The sequence below is a fragment of the Nicotiana attenuata genome, chromosome 7 (genome assembly GCF_001879085.1).
Source record: "Nicotiana attenuata strain UT chromosome 7, NIATTr2, whole genome shotgun sequence".
Lineage (NCBI taxonomy): Eukaryota > Viridiplantae > Streptophyta > Magnoliopsida > Solanales > Solanaceae > Nicotiana > Nicotiana attenuata.
This window is the reverse complement of record NC_031995.1, coordinates 113,310,150-113,325,632: the sequence shown is the minus strand read 5'-3', so window position 1 is coordinate 113,325,632 and position 15,483 is coordinate 113,310,150.

Here is a 15,483-nt window from a genome sequence, read left to right as displayed (position 1 = left end):
ACACAGACAAATACGCAGCTGAATTGAACAAAATCTCATATGCAAGAGTGCTAGTGAAAGTGGACATAACAAAGCCATTGGTAGAGAATGTTGAAATTGTGACTCCCAATGGTATTAAACAGCAGGAAATTCTGTACGAGTGGAAGCCAAAATTCTGCAATGAATGTTTGCATTTTGGGATGTTTTTGAATGTTGGAAGCTAATTAAGCAAGAAGAAGATGCTGAATTCAGAGCCCCTAAGAGAAGAAATAGAGGCAGAAGGAGGAGAGTTGTTCAGGAATGGAAGCCAAAAGATCAACAAGAACAGGATGAAAGGAATGGTGAGGTGAATGAAACTCAACATCCAATAGAAGGTGGCAAAGGGAAACAGAGATCTGAAGCTGATACAGATCAAAGAAGAATGATGATACACAGAGATGATGATACTGAAAGACACAATACTTCAATAGATCAGCAGGGTAAAATTGATGAAGTTAGCAATGCTAATAGATTCAGAGTATTGGAAGAATATGGACAAACATCTGCACAGGGAGGGGTTTTGACTCCTGACCCCATACAACACCCACCATGATCATTAGTACTTGGAACATAAGAGGGCTGAACAAGCCCTATAAGCAGAAAGAATTGAAAATCTTTCTGCAAAAGAATAAAATAGATATCTTAGAATGTATGGAAACTAGAGTCAAAGAAAAGAAAGCAAAAAAGATACTGTACAAGGTAGCAAAGGATTGGGGTATTGCTGAACTATACAAAGGTTGAGAACGGTAGAATCTGGGTGCTGTGGAAGACCAATCTTTCAGTCAACATAGTTCAAGTTCATGAACAATTCATTCATTGTATAGTGAGTGATTCAGTAACTGGATACCAGATTATGTTGATAGTAGTGTATGCTAGAAACAAATTGCAGGAAAGAGCAAGTTTATGGTGTGACTTACAACTGATAGGGGGCAGGTTCAACTTCCATGGCTCATCAGTGGTGACTTCAACAATGTCCTAACCACTGATGATAGGTTAGGACAACCAGTCACTATGAATGAAGTGAAAGAATTCAAGGATTGTATGACTCTATGCAACTGACCCCATTGAAGACAAAGGGTTGCTTCTATACTTGGTGCAATAAGCAGTATGCAGATGACAGGGTATACAGTAAGATTGACTGGGCCTTTGGGAACTTTGAATGGATCAAGGACTATGGGCATGTGGAAGCTGAATGCCTAGAATATCAGGTGTCAGATCACTCACCTATAGTGGTCCAAATATGGAAAAGAAAGAATATATATCCTAAGCCATTCAAGTTGCATATGGTAACAATATAACACAAGGAGTTTCAATCTATGGTGGATAAAGTATGGAAGCAGAAGGTGGGAACTGACCCTATGGATTGCATATGGCAGAAGTTACAACAGCTGAAAACTGTGACTAAAGGATTAAACAGGGAGATGACAAGCTATGAGAAAAGATTGAGTCAAATAAGAAAACAGCTGGAGTATACTCAGATTAATCTGAAGCTTGATCCCTTTAATCAGGATCTGATTGAGAAGGAAAAGCAAACCTTGCAGGAACTAGAGAAAATGGAGTATGATAGAAGAAAGAGTTCTGAGATAGAAGGCAAGAGTCAACTGGATAGACTATGGGGATTCAAACTCCAAATACTTCTATGCACAGCTGAAGATCAGAGCAAGTAAGAACTCAATTACTACTGTGTATAATGATATGGGAGCTAGAGTCACAGAACCTAAAGCTGTAGAAAAAGAATTCATCACTTTTTTTAAGCAACTTATGGGAGCTGACACTAGGATCAAGCCATGTCCTAATAACAAATTTATCAAGGCAGGAGTGTGCTTATCATTGAAACAACAACATGATCTAATAAAGGAAGTAACATATGAAGAGGTTGATGAAGCAGTTAAAGACATGCCAAATGATAAAGCCCCTGGAGTTGAGGGCTTTCCAATGGAGTTCTTTAAAATGCATTGGGAAGAAGTGAGACAAGATGTATATGATGCTGTATTGTTCTTTTTTCAAACAAGCAAGATGAAGCAAGCATGGAATTGCACAGCCATAACATTGATTCCAAAAGTTCCTGCACCTACAACTGTGAAAGACTATAGACCTATTGCTTGCTGTACTACTGTCTACAAAATTATTTCTAAGATTCTGACTAAAAGGATCAAAAAGGTAACTGAGTGTATAATTGGGAAAGCACAGTCTGCATTCATAGAAGGGAGGAGCATGGTGGATAATATACTGTTTAGTCATGAGTTGTTCAATGGTTACAATAGGAAAGGCTTATCTCCAAGATGTGTACTCAAGGTTGACTTAAGGAAAACATATGATTCATTGGACTGGCAGTTCCTTAGATATATTCTCACAGATCTTGGCTTTCCTCAGAAATTCATTATATGGATAATGGAGTGTGTGACAACAGTGTCCTATTCTCTAGTACTGAATGGAGGACTCACTAGACCTTTTCCTGTTAAGAGAGGTATAAGACAAGGAGATCCAATGTCTCCTTATCTCTTTGTGATTGCTATGGAGTACTTGCAGAGGGAGATGAATATTAGCTATGCAGAAGGAGTTCAAATTTCATCCAAAGTGCAAGAAGCTGGGAGTGACACACATTTGTTTTGCTGACGATTTGTTAATATTTTGCAGGGGTGACACACAATCAGTTACTATATTGCAGGAAACCTTTAACAGGTTCTCAAATGCATCAGGATTGCAGGCAAGTACAGAAAAGAGTTCTATTTATATTGCTAGTGTAGCACATCATATAAAGGAACAACTGATCGAGATTACTGGATATGCAAAGGGTAGTATACCTTTTAAATATCTGGGAGTTCCACTATCTACAAGAAAACTGAACATACATCAATGTTTGCCTCTAGTTGAAAAGATTACAGAGAGAGTAAGATGCTGGTCAACTAGGATGCTTTCATACTCAGGAAGAATTCAACTCATAAAAACAATGTTATTTGTAATACAAATGTATTGGGTTCAAATCTTCTTATTGTCAAAGAATATCATGAAGATGATAGAGACTATATGTAGAACCTTCTTGTGGACTGGCTCAACTGATTATTCCAGGAAAGCACTGATTGCGTGGGAAAGAATATGTCAACCTAAAGCTACTGGTGGTTTGAATGTGATTAATATGAAGATATGGAACAAAGCAGCTTTATTAAAACATCTCGGGGCCTTGGCTATGAAGAAGGATACTTTGTGGATTAAATGGGCTCATATCTACTACATAAAAAACAGGCTTATTGAAGAGGTAAGCACACGCCAATTAGTAGCATGGGTGGTGAGGAAGATCACAGAGGCAAAGGATGAAGTACAAAAGGTGAGTTCAATTCATAACAATCTCATACACACATTGGACATCTTTGTGAAGCAAGGCAAATTTCAGATACATAAAGCTTATGTCCAATTGCAGCCTCAATTTCCCAAAGTAGATTGGAAGAGTATTCATCTACATGAACATATTCATCCTAGGTTCAAGTTCCATCTATGGTTGGCTATCCACCAAAGGATAGCAACTGTGGATAGACTTGCCAAGTTTGGTATTCAAGTTCAGTTAGAATGTGTATTCTGTGCAAAAACTGTGGAAATATTTGATCACCTGTACTTTGGATGTCCAAGTACAAATAAGCTATGGGAAAGAGTATTGAAATGGACGGTCAATGCGAGGCATATAGGAAGCTCGCAGCATGAACTGAAATGGATAAGCAGTATGGCAAAGAGGAAAGATTGCAGGGCAGAAATGATCACAGCATTGTTTGCAATGGTTGTCTACTGCATCTGGCATGAAAGGAAGTCGATGCGATTTAACAAAGGAAGATACAACATTGATGAACTTTGCAAGGAAATTGCAATACATATACACATACAAGGCAGAAAGAAGATCAAATGGCGAGCAGAATTGGAGAATTTAAAAAATATCCCTTAGTATAGCAACTTGTAATTAATGTCAGTATAGTATAGTTTTATTTTGTAATAGTGAATAGGAGATTAATTGTCAGCATTAATCTGGGAATGTAAAGACAGTTTTTTTGATGAAATAAAAGCCAAATTTTGTCAAAAAAAAAAACTAAAATACTTAAATATTTGATCATTTGAGACATGTCTAAATGAGTCGATATTCAAAGTTAGGATGGACTTAAATATACGTAGCTTTTAATTTGAAGTGAAAAAGAATGGAAAAATTGAAGATTGTGGGTGAAAGTTGATGCTGAAATTAAAACACACCGTGAGTTTAACCCCAACTTCAACGTAAAAACATATATATATATATATATATATATATATATATATATATATATATATATATATATATATATATATATATATAATTTCCTAGGGTCACTGAAGGTGTGGTTGCATAGGGTAAAATATATTCATATTAGATGCTCACATGATAAAATGACATGTGGAGCCGAAGGCAGAAGGCAATCAGGTCCGAAGGCAAGGATCCCGCTTGTTCCCGAAGGTAATAATGTTCATAAAGGCAAAATAAATTCCTGCCACCCAGAAAATATGGCATTCACTGCCTACCAATACATATTCTTCAATGGCCCTCATAATTGTCAATTAAGAGGGGCTTGATCCTAGGACCTTATTCCCTAGGTGCAACTATAAATAGTGAGCTTAACGGCTATTGTAAGGACACGAATTTTCTGACAAACTTATGCTCTACACTGCTCAAAGCTTAATAATATTTTATCTTCTTGCTTATTAATATTGGTACTGCTGCCTCCGGAAGCTCTGCTCCCGGAAACAGGATTTCAGCTGTCTTATCTTGATTTCAACGCTAAGTCTTATATTCTTGTTTGATTTATTTATTATTTTTGGGATCAAATCGATTCATTGTCTATAAACCACGTATAAATTCAACTGTACCGTTTTACGGGCAAACGGTTTGGCACCCACTGTGATGCTTAGACAAATGTGTAATTGAGTTGATCCTTGCTGTATTAATAACCTATTTGATTCTTTGTTCTTAGCAAAAATCATAGAAAATGGAGTATTACGATGTCAACATCGCACACAACATTGAGGCTCAAGGAAATCAGCCTCAGCATGAATATTCGACCAGTGATACCCACAACGAGGGGGATGAGGCCGTGCCGGTTCATGGCGGGCAATATCCACGACATGTTCGAGAGGCACTCCCGATGATGCTGAAGACGAGCACGTCGCTGAAACAGTAAGGATCCTGAGGGAGCAACAAAAGGCCATTATGGGCCACCTCTCACGACAAGTTCAGATCATGACGGAATTGAGGCAGGCATTGTCGGATGCTTCCAACAATGCAAATGGACGAGGCCCAGATCTTTTCGGTTCTCCCGCAAATCAAATAATGCAGAGGGTCAACAACAACACCCTGAGGCGCGAAGTCGACTTTGACAAGGCCGAAGTGAACGGCAGCCGATCCGGTAACAATAATGAGAATGATCCCTTTAAAACCGAACTGATGCAGTTTATGAGGGAAATAAATGCCTGAATGCATCAGATTTCGGGCGCACAACCGATGTTGAAAGGACTGGACTCAAAAAAATATACCCAATTTCCGTTCAAAACAAGTGCGGAACTAGAGTTGATCCCGAAGCAGTTCAAAATGCCAGACGTACCGAAATACGATGGGACTTCGGATCCTCGGGAACATATCACCACCTATACAATGGCAGTGAAGGTGAACAATCTAGCTCCGCACGAGATTGAGTCAGTTTTATTGATGAAATTCAAGGAGACCCTCATGAAGGGAGCCCTAACATGGTATTCGCTTTTGCCTGAGCACTCAATAGATTTTTGAGATGCTCCTAGATTGTTTTATCAAGGACCATGCCGGTTCCAGAAAGGTACAGGCTCGAAAGGCCGACATATTCAGGATTGCACAAGGAGAGTCTGAATTACTACAGGAGTTCGTGACCAAATTTCAGAAAGAAAGAATGCTTCTCCTGGTCGTACCAGGCGAATGGGCAGCTGAAAATTGAAAGAAGATCTGCTCGAGTTCCAGGAAATACATGGGCGGATGTTCACAACCGATACGAGTCAAAAATAAGAATTGAGGATGATCAGCTCGGTTTCCCGGCACCAACCAACCGGGAGAAGAATAAGGAGAAATAAAAGGAGGATTTTGACACAGATCAACATCTTCAAGGGGTCGGTTTTTTCCCTATGAACACGCCGAAAGACGCGACAAATGTTTTCGATCAGTGGATAGATTTGCTACCAACAGGAGAGCTGATCGCGACCGAAATAATAGGTCATTTCATGATAAGGAGATATCAGGGTGGACTACCCGCGATATCGAAAACCATGAGAGATAAAGCAGAACTGGTCAGCCTTTGCATCACGACAAACACCTTCTTACTACAAGGTGAGGCTCTGCCCTTCCCCTAGAATCCACTCCGGGTTCCCGAGTACTCCTACCCCAGGCTTTCCGAATACAACTTCAACGTTATTGTAGTGGAGCTGGTGTCGGCTATGACAAACATTAAGGAAGCACGATTCCCAAAGCCAATGAGGTCTGATACCAATCAAAAGGATCCTAATTTATGGTGCGAATACCATGGGGCCAACGGCCAGCAGACTAGGGACTGCTAGCATTTACGCGAGGAGGTGGCTGACATTGTTGAAAAACGACCATCTCAGAGTATTCTTGAGTGATCTGGCTAATAACAATAACAGCCGCGATAGTGATAATGCAGAACTTTCAAAAGAAGGAGAAGCCCTCCGCGTTTGAAGATAAACATGATTTTCAGGGGGAAAAAGATTAATGGTGTGACTTTTTCGGTAGCAAAAAAGACGAGGTATTACTAACCCACAGTAAGAGACTCCACCACGAAGTCGCTGGGGACGACATTACCTTTGCGGAGAAAGACAGAGATGGACGACTGCTACTACACAATGATGCCTTGGTAATCTCTTTAAATATCTTAGATTTTAAAATTATACATGTTTTAGTGGACATAGGAAGTTCGGCCAATATTATCCAGTGGAAAGTGCTGGAGCAAGCTAAGTTGACCAAAAGCATTATCTTGGCCACAAAACTCCTCGTCGGGTTCACTTTGGTAAGCATGACAACCCGATAAGAGATCCTGTTGCCCACGAATGCCGAGGGAGTGATGAAGACGACCCTTTTCGAGGTAATAGACGGTGATATGGGCTACAGTATTATGCTAACGGGAGCAGAAACTCGCTACACACATCTGGAAAAAATTGGCCTTAGCTCTCGTAGTTGTTGCTCGAAAGCTTAGGCCATATTTCCAATGTAATCTGATAGCCGTGGTGACCACTTTTCCCCTGCGGAATATTCTTCATAAACCTGAAATTTCATGTAGGTTGGCCAAGTGGGCCGTCGAAATGAGTGAATTTGATATAGAGTATAAACCTAGGACTACGACTAAGTCGCAAGTTTTGGCCGACTTTGTGGTCGATTTCAGTCCGGGACTATTACCTTTGGCTACTAAGGATGTAGTAATGGTGTCAAAATCGACATCAGGAGTTTGGACTTTATTCACAGACGGAGCTTCCAATATGAAAGGGTCCGGGCTCGGTGTAGTGTCAATCACGCCCTCGGGGAAGACCCTAAGGTATGTCATAAGAACTAACAATGAAGCAGAATACAAAGCTTTGATTGCAGGAATCGAGTTGGCCCGGGGACTGGACTCCGAGGTCATAGAAATCAAGTGCGGCTCCCAATTGGTAGTAAATCAGGTCTACGGCATCTTCAAAGCCAAATAGGAACGCATGCAACAATATGTAGTGAAAGTCCGGCCCTGCTCGCAGGGTTCAGGGAATGGTCAATTAGACAATTACTAACATTGCGAGAGAAGAAAGAGCAGAGGCAGATGCATTAGCCAATCTGGGATCGTCCACAAAAATTAAGGAATCGGATATCGGTACGGTCGTGTAGCTTATTCATTTGGTATTGGATGCAGACTACTATTACGAAGTAAACACAACTTATTTGGTCTGGGACTGGAGAAATGAGATTATTGACTATCTCGAGCACAGGAAAGTACTTGAAGATCCCAAGGCATCTCGGGTGTTGTGCACAAAAGCAGCTCGATAGAGCCTCAAGGGAGGTCAAATGTATAGAAGATCCTTCCAAGGTCGGTTGGCCCGATGTTTGGGAGCTTCCAAATCCAACTATGTCATGAGATAAGTCCACGAAGAGATCTGCGAAAATCACTCGGGCGCGGATTCCTTAGTGATAAAGCTAATTAGAGTAGGATACTACTGGCCTCGGATGGAACAAGACACTAAGGCTTATGCACAGAAATGCGATAAGTGTCAACGCCATGCACCTTTGGTACATCAACCGGCGGAGCTATTGCAGTCGATTTTGTTACCATGGCCATTCATGAAGTGTGGAACCGATATAATCGGTCTGCTGCCGCCAGCCCCCAGTAAGGTAAGATTTCTTTTGATTTTAACTGACTAATTTTCTAAGTGGGTTGAAGCAGGTCTTTGCCCAAAAATCAACGAGCGCGAAGTGGTAGACTTCTTGTGGGAGAATATAATTTGCAGATTTGGGATACCTAAAGAGATAGCCTGCGACAGCGAGCCTCAATTTACAGGCGCAAAAGTCATAAAATTCCTTAGAGACCTGAAAATCAAAAGGATCACATCGTTACCTTATCACCCAAGTGCAAATGGTCAAGCAGATCAATAAATAAGGTAATTATCCAAAATCTCAAAAAGAGATTGGAAGCAACTAAAGGCAAATGGCCTGAAAAACTACCAGGAGTATTGTGGGCGTATCGAACAACGGCCAAATCAAGCACGGGAGAGAGTCCTTTCTTTCTTGTATACGGTGCGGAAGCCTTGATCCTGGTGGAAGTAGGGGAACCTACCTTGAGATATTTCCGGGCGGACGAAGAAACAAATAATAAAGCAATGTTGGTCAAATTAGAGCTGCTCACAAAAGCAGGGACTTGGCGCATATAAGGATGGCGGCCCAAAAATAGAGAATAGAAAGATATTACAATCGTAGAGCGAACCTCCGTTATTTCAAACTAGGAGACTTGGTTTTAAGAAAAGTAACTCAGAACACCCGGGAGCTCAACACGAGGAAGCTGGGTCCGATGTGGGAAGGCCCCGATCGGGTTTCAGCTCTCACCGGGAAAGAGTCATAGGAATTGGAAAATTAAGATGGAGTAAAGTTGCCGAGCATGGGATGTGGCGCACCTCAAAAGATACTATTGCTGATGAGCCTCGCCTATACTGAAAGTATCATGTGCTGCACTCTTTTCCCTTCACCCAGTTTTGTCCCAATTGTATTTTTTTGCAAGGTTTTTAATGAGACAGCAATGGAAAGAATACTACGAAGGAAGCTTTGTTAGCAGAAATAAAACCTTTAAATAACAAGGCATGCAAGCAACGAGCCACAACGGAGCGGTTAGATAGTCTTTTGCTCGGTAGCAAAGTTCCTACCGCGAAGTAAAGTTTGCTTTCGGGCCAAAAGTTACCCGACCGTTCATGAGTGCAAGTCACCAAATTCGCATTCTTTGCAGTCGAACACTGGGAGGGGGAAATGATATCAGAATACGGCAACAACGTGCCACATCGATCGGGACTTCAAAATCCAAAACAAAGTTGTATCATCGAAACCGGGGGACTGCACGGCCAACCTCATAGAAACAAGTTGTACAAGTTAGCCACAAGTAATGGCAATTTGTTTTAGCAAATGAATGCTCATGTACTTTTGAAAATGGAAGGAATAAAGTAAAGTCCTTTTATTTTTTTTGTCTCTTGTCCTATCAATGAATTAATTTTATCATTTGAAAGCTAAACAAGTACTTCAAATGCTAGTGCCGTAATGAATAGGAGACGTCCTCTTCAAGATCACCATAAACATAGGAGGGCCCTCTCTTATGAAACCCTCAGTAAAGGGTTGATTCCGAGAAGAACTTATGTCCGGAATCCAAATTCTATAGGGGAAAAATACACCTGAAACCTTGCATAATTTGACCTAAGGAGAAAATTTGTGCAATACGTATACGGAAAGAACACAAAGAGAAAAACTTGCGCAATACATAACGAAAAAATACTTTTATATACAACAAACATGCCAAGCAGCACAAGAGAAGTAGGCGGGTCCGCCTCCGGCTCAATATCTTGGCCTTCGCCATCTTGTCCTTCAGTATCATCCCCTTCCAGTTCTTCTTCAACTCCCGAGAACTCGGAACCGGAACCAGAAGAGTCGGTAGCATCAGGTTCGACCGGGAGACCGCTTCGGGCAGTTGACTCCAACTAACGGGCCTTAGCGATTTCAGCATCCAAGAATATGTTTTTTCAACAATGAGGGAGGCCGCTCGGTGCTGAAGTTCTTCTTTAAGACGGTCAACCTTTATCTCACTCAGATCTAGCCGCCTAGAGGCTGACATCAAGGTCACGGACAGTGGAGTTAAAAACTTTATTGTGCTCCATGAATTTCTTATGCCTCTCTTCCAACCGGGCCTACTTCTCTTCAGCAACACTAACTTCCTCAGCTTTGGAGTTCAAGGTTGCCTCCAAATTATTCAATCTTTCAGTTGAGGCAGCCTCGCGATCGGACGCAGCAACATTCTGGACCTCAACCCATTTTTCCCTTGCTTCTTCAAATTGTACCCTTAACAAGGAGGCCTCTTGGCCGAGGGTCACTACCACTTGCTCGCTTTTCTGCAACCGAGCCTCCAACTCAGCGGCCTTAGCAGCTTTTGCTTCCAGTACCAGGAGGCTAGCAGCAATTTGATCCCTCTTGGCCAACAACTGATCTCGCTTGGAGGTAAGTTTTTGCTTGTCAAGGATCAACCTCGAAGGACCTCGGAAGCAAGGAAGTTAGCGTGAAAAACAGAAAGTACAAATAAAAACCCTACCATAACAAAGATAGGAAAAACAACAAAGGAAACAAATATGGTGTCGCTGTTGTGTTGTGCATGGCATTGTTCAACAAACACTCTCCCGTGAGAGATTGTTTTTTATTCATATCCTTTTCTGAAGCCATAGGCTTCAGATAATTAGCAAGTTCCACCGGCCGGGATAGCAGATGACATCCAATATAAACTGAGAGGGAAACACTCCTCCTCCTCTGAGGATCTTCGGAGGGGGCAGAATAATTATGCCCCAAATTCCCATGAACTGGGGACTTAGGAAGAGGGACATCCTCCTCTCGGACGACTACGGCTGGTGGAGATGATGTAGCAGTTGCTGGTGGCGAAGGCAAAGTTAGCGAAGAAGGAAATGAAGCTGATAGCGTTGTAGGTTGAGAAGCAGCTGCAGCCAAAGCACTGTTAGTTGTTGGTTGCTCATCAACCGAAGACGGGATAGACCCAGAACCCAGCCTCATAGTATCGGGCACAGCGACTGGGACTCGGAAGTGAGAGTTAGCATCTTCCACCATATCAAATCCCCCCATAGCACCGGGACGTCATCCTTAGTTGGCATAACTAGCTTAATAGATTGAGCATTCACTTGCGCTGATGAAGGTCGTCGTCTTCAATTTAGAGATGTCCCCTCATCACTGGCTCCTCTATCATTGTCGATCACCATAGTGTCTATGGCTGGCTCGGGTGCGGCACTCATTACCACAGCATCCGCGGAAGGCTCGGGCTCGGCACTCTTCACCTTTTTATTTTTTCCCACGGCCGTGGAGGAACGTCACTTTTTTGTTGCTTGTTCTCCGGCCAGAGACTCCGAGAAGAAGCACTTGCACGGGAAGTAGGCCCAGTGACACTTGTTCGGGTAAAAGCCTCCTACAGCTACCTCGCCGCATTAGCCGAATCAGCCAAAATGTCCTCCTCGGGACGGTAACAGAGCCCTGCGGAAGACCTGAATTCAACAGGAAAGAAAGGCTAACCAATTTTCCAATACGAGAAATAGAAACAAGATAAGTTCAACCTACCATGATTTTTTGCCTTCCACCAATATTTAAGGGCCAGTTCTTTCCACTTGCGGATCTTAGGCGTAGTAACATCCAGAATCTTCTGGACCCACTAGTCCAAGCCTTCAACCATAGGTGGTGTCCACCGAGTTGCTAAGATAGTGAAAGAAGGACCAGTAACAGCATGGGACAACCTTTAACGAGAAAAAAAGACAAGCGATGAACTTACGAGTACGGTTCCATAAATCAGGAAAGGATGGAGTCGTGTCCGGAATGATGTCCCTAGTGGCAACTACAACAAACCATTCCATCCATCCACGGTCATCGTCATCATCCATGCTGGTTAGCAAATCATGGTACCCACGTTTGATGAAATTTATCATTCCCCAGCGGAAAATCTTGGGGGAATAAAGGTTCATCAGTTGAGCCATAGATAGCTCTTCTCCCATCTCCTAGCACAGACGGCGAAGACAAGTAACAGTCCACCACATAGAAGGGCTCACCTGTGCTAAGCTGACTTGGTAACGAAGGAAAAACTCCAAGATAACGGGGTCAAGCACCCTACACAATGAGAACGGTCCCAAAGTAAAGGGATATGTATAAAAATACGTAAAATCCTTCTTTTAGAAGGTTACCCGCTCCATCAGGTCGGGAGCGATGATCTTAAATCTTGACAACCACAATCTTCCTTCACAACAGGAATGCTAGAAGGACAGATAGAAAAAGTATACATGCCAATAGCCCATGTTCAGGGGTTAGCAGAAGGGTACTTCATTCGAAGTCCTTAGTTGTAATAAGCTTTTTGGGAATCATGGGATGACGCGTGTTTGGGGGATTAAATGCGGAGAGACGTGCATCTAGTCAATCGTTAAAAACTTTTTGGAGGGGGTCAGAGAATTTCCTGCCAGGAAAGGTATCTTTACTAACTTCTTGGTGAAACAAGGTTGTGCCACCGAAAAGCAAGGTGTTTATTTGTGTAGGAGAAAATATGTTCCTATTAAATGCTCGCATGATAAAATGACACGTGGAGCCGAAGGCAGTAGGCAATCAGGTCTGAAGGCAACGATCCTGCTTGTTCCCGAAGGGAATAATGATCATAAAGGCGAAATAAGTGCCTGCCACCCGGTAGCTTTTAATGGAGAATATTCTGTAATATTAAGTACGTAGTCTGTTACAGAGAATGTGACATTCACTGCCTACCGTTACATATCCTTCAATGGCCCTCATAATTGTCATTTAATAGGGACTTGATCCTTGGACCTTGTTTCCTAGGTGCAATTATAAATAGTGAGCTCAACAACCATGGTAAGGAAATGAATTTTCTGACAAACTTATGCTATAGGTTGTTCAAAGCTTAATAATATTTTATCTTCTTGCTTATTAATATTGGTACTGCTGCCTCTGAAAGCTCTGCTCCTGGAAACAGGATTTCAGTTGTCTTATCTTGATTTCAACGCTAAGTCTTATATTCTTGTTTGATTTATTTATCATTTTTGGGACCAAATAGATTCATGTGTCTATAAGCCACGTATAAATTCAAATGTACCGTTTTACGGGTAAACAATTGTATTATAAGGATGTCAATAGTTCGGTTCGGATGGTTATTTCATAAAATTTTTATCATATTAATTTTTCAGTTATTGTATTTCGTATAACTAAACTTAAACTTTTCAAAATCGTTGCAATTAATCATCTCGGATTTTCTTCGGTATCGGTACGATTCGGTTGTGGTTTGCTAATCAAGATCGTCGGAAAAACTTATAACTTGCTACTCAAGATCACTAGAATACCTTATACCTTGCTACTACTAGAATTAATTCAGTTTCAATGAGAATAGTAAACTAAAGTATAAGAAAAATTCAGCCACGTAATCGTATTCCTTTCATCTTAAAACAAATCATAACCACCGCCAAACTAAATAAAAGTGAGGATATATTAATTATCATAGTTAAACTATAAAGTTTATATGAAGATTAAAATATATGTCATTACAATTACTGATTTAATGTAGACAGAAAATGTGAGTACTTTCTTTTTTGTGAAGTGATAGATTCTTCGAATTTTGAAGCCTGTGCGAACTTATTTTAGACAAAGTGGGTCAATACTTATCTAGAACGGCTCTTAAAGTCACTGTCATTTTGGGCCTCTTTAGAATAATTTATTATTCATAACTATACTTTCCGCAAATGTACGATTTATAGCTATATTTAAATTTTATAGCAAATCTATAAAATAGGAGTTTAATTGTTTTAAACTGAATCAAGAGACCAACAAGCTTTTGTAGTTCAATTGGTTAGAGCGCTTGCTTAGTTAGCGGGAGGTATTGACGTATTGAGTTCGACTCTCAACAAGAACTTTTTATTTTTCTGTATTTCTATATTTTGTCTTAGTTAATGTATTCGTTGCGCGAATAAATACATTCGATATAAATTACATATCTTTTGTATACACCTTTGTATTTCGCCTTGGTTACAGTTGATACATGTTGTATTCATTGTATGAATGAATATACTTGCACGAACGAATACAGTTGATATACATTGTATTCGTTGCACGAACAAATACATTTGACACTGACTGTATTCGTTGCATGTTTGAATACAAGTGATACACGTTGATATTCCAGCGGTTGATTATACACTAAGGGTCGTTTGGTTTAATGTATTATTAACATAACAATTATATTAAAGATTAGCTATTTTTCCCTATGTTAAGGACACTACAATTGGCATTAAAGTATATCTAGTCCAACGTAGACCAATAATAAATATACTAGCAATAAGACATATATTATTAACAGTGCTTACAAAGGCGTTTTCAGGGCGAGTAAGGGGAAGGTATTCAGTTCGACTCTCAACAAGAATATTTTATTTTTCTGTATTTTTATATTTCGTCTTAATTAATGTATTCGTTGCGCGAATAAATACATTTGATATAAATTGTATCTTTTGTATACACCTTTGTATTTCGCCTTGGTTACAGTTGATTATTGTATTCATTGTATGAATGAATATACTTGCACGAACGAATACAGTTGATATACGTTGTATTCGTTGAACGAACAAATACATTTGACACAGACTGTATTCGTTGCATGTTTGAATACAAGTGATACATGTTGATATTCAAACGTTTGAATATACACTAAGGGTCATTTGGTTTATTTGTTATTAAAATAATAATTATATTAAGTTCAATTGGTTCGAGCGCTTGCTTAGTTAGCGGGAGGTATTGAGTTCGGTATTGAGTTCGACTCTCAACAAGAACATTTTTTTTTCTGTATTTCTATATTTTGTCTTAGTTAATGCATTGTATTCGTTGAGCGAATAAATACATTCGATATAAATTGTATCTTTGTATACACCTTTGTATTTCGCCTTGGTTACAGTTGATACATATTGTATTCATTGTATGAATGAATGTACTTACACGAACGAATACAGTTGATATACGCTGTATTCGTTGCACGAACAAATACACTTGACATAGACTGTATTCATTGCGTGTTTGAATAAAAGTGATACACGTTGATATTCCAACAGTTGAATATACACTAAGGGTCGTTTGGTTTAATGTATTATTAAAATAATAATTATATTGAGTACAATTGGTTA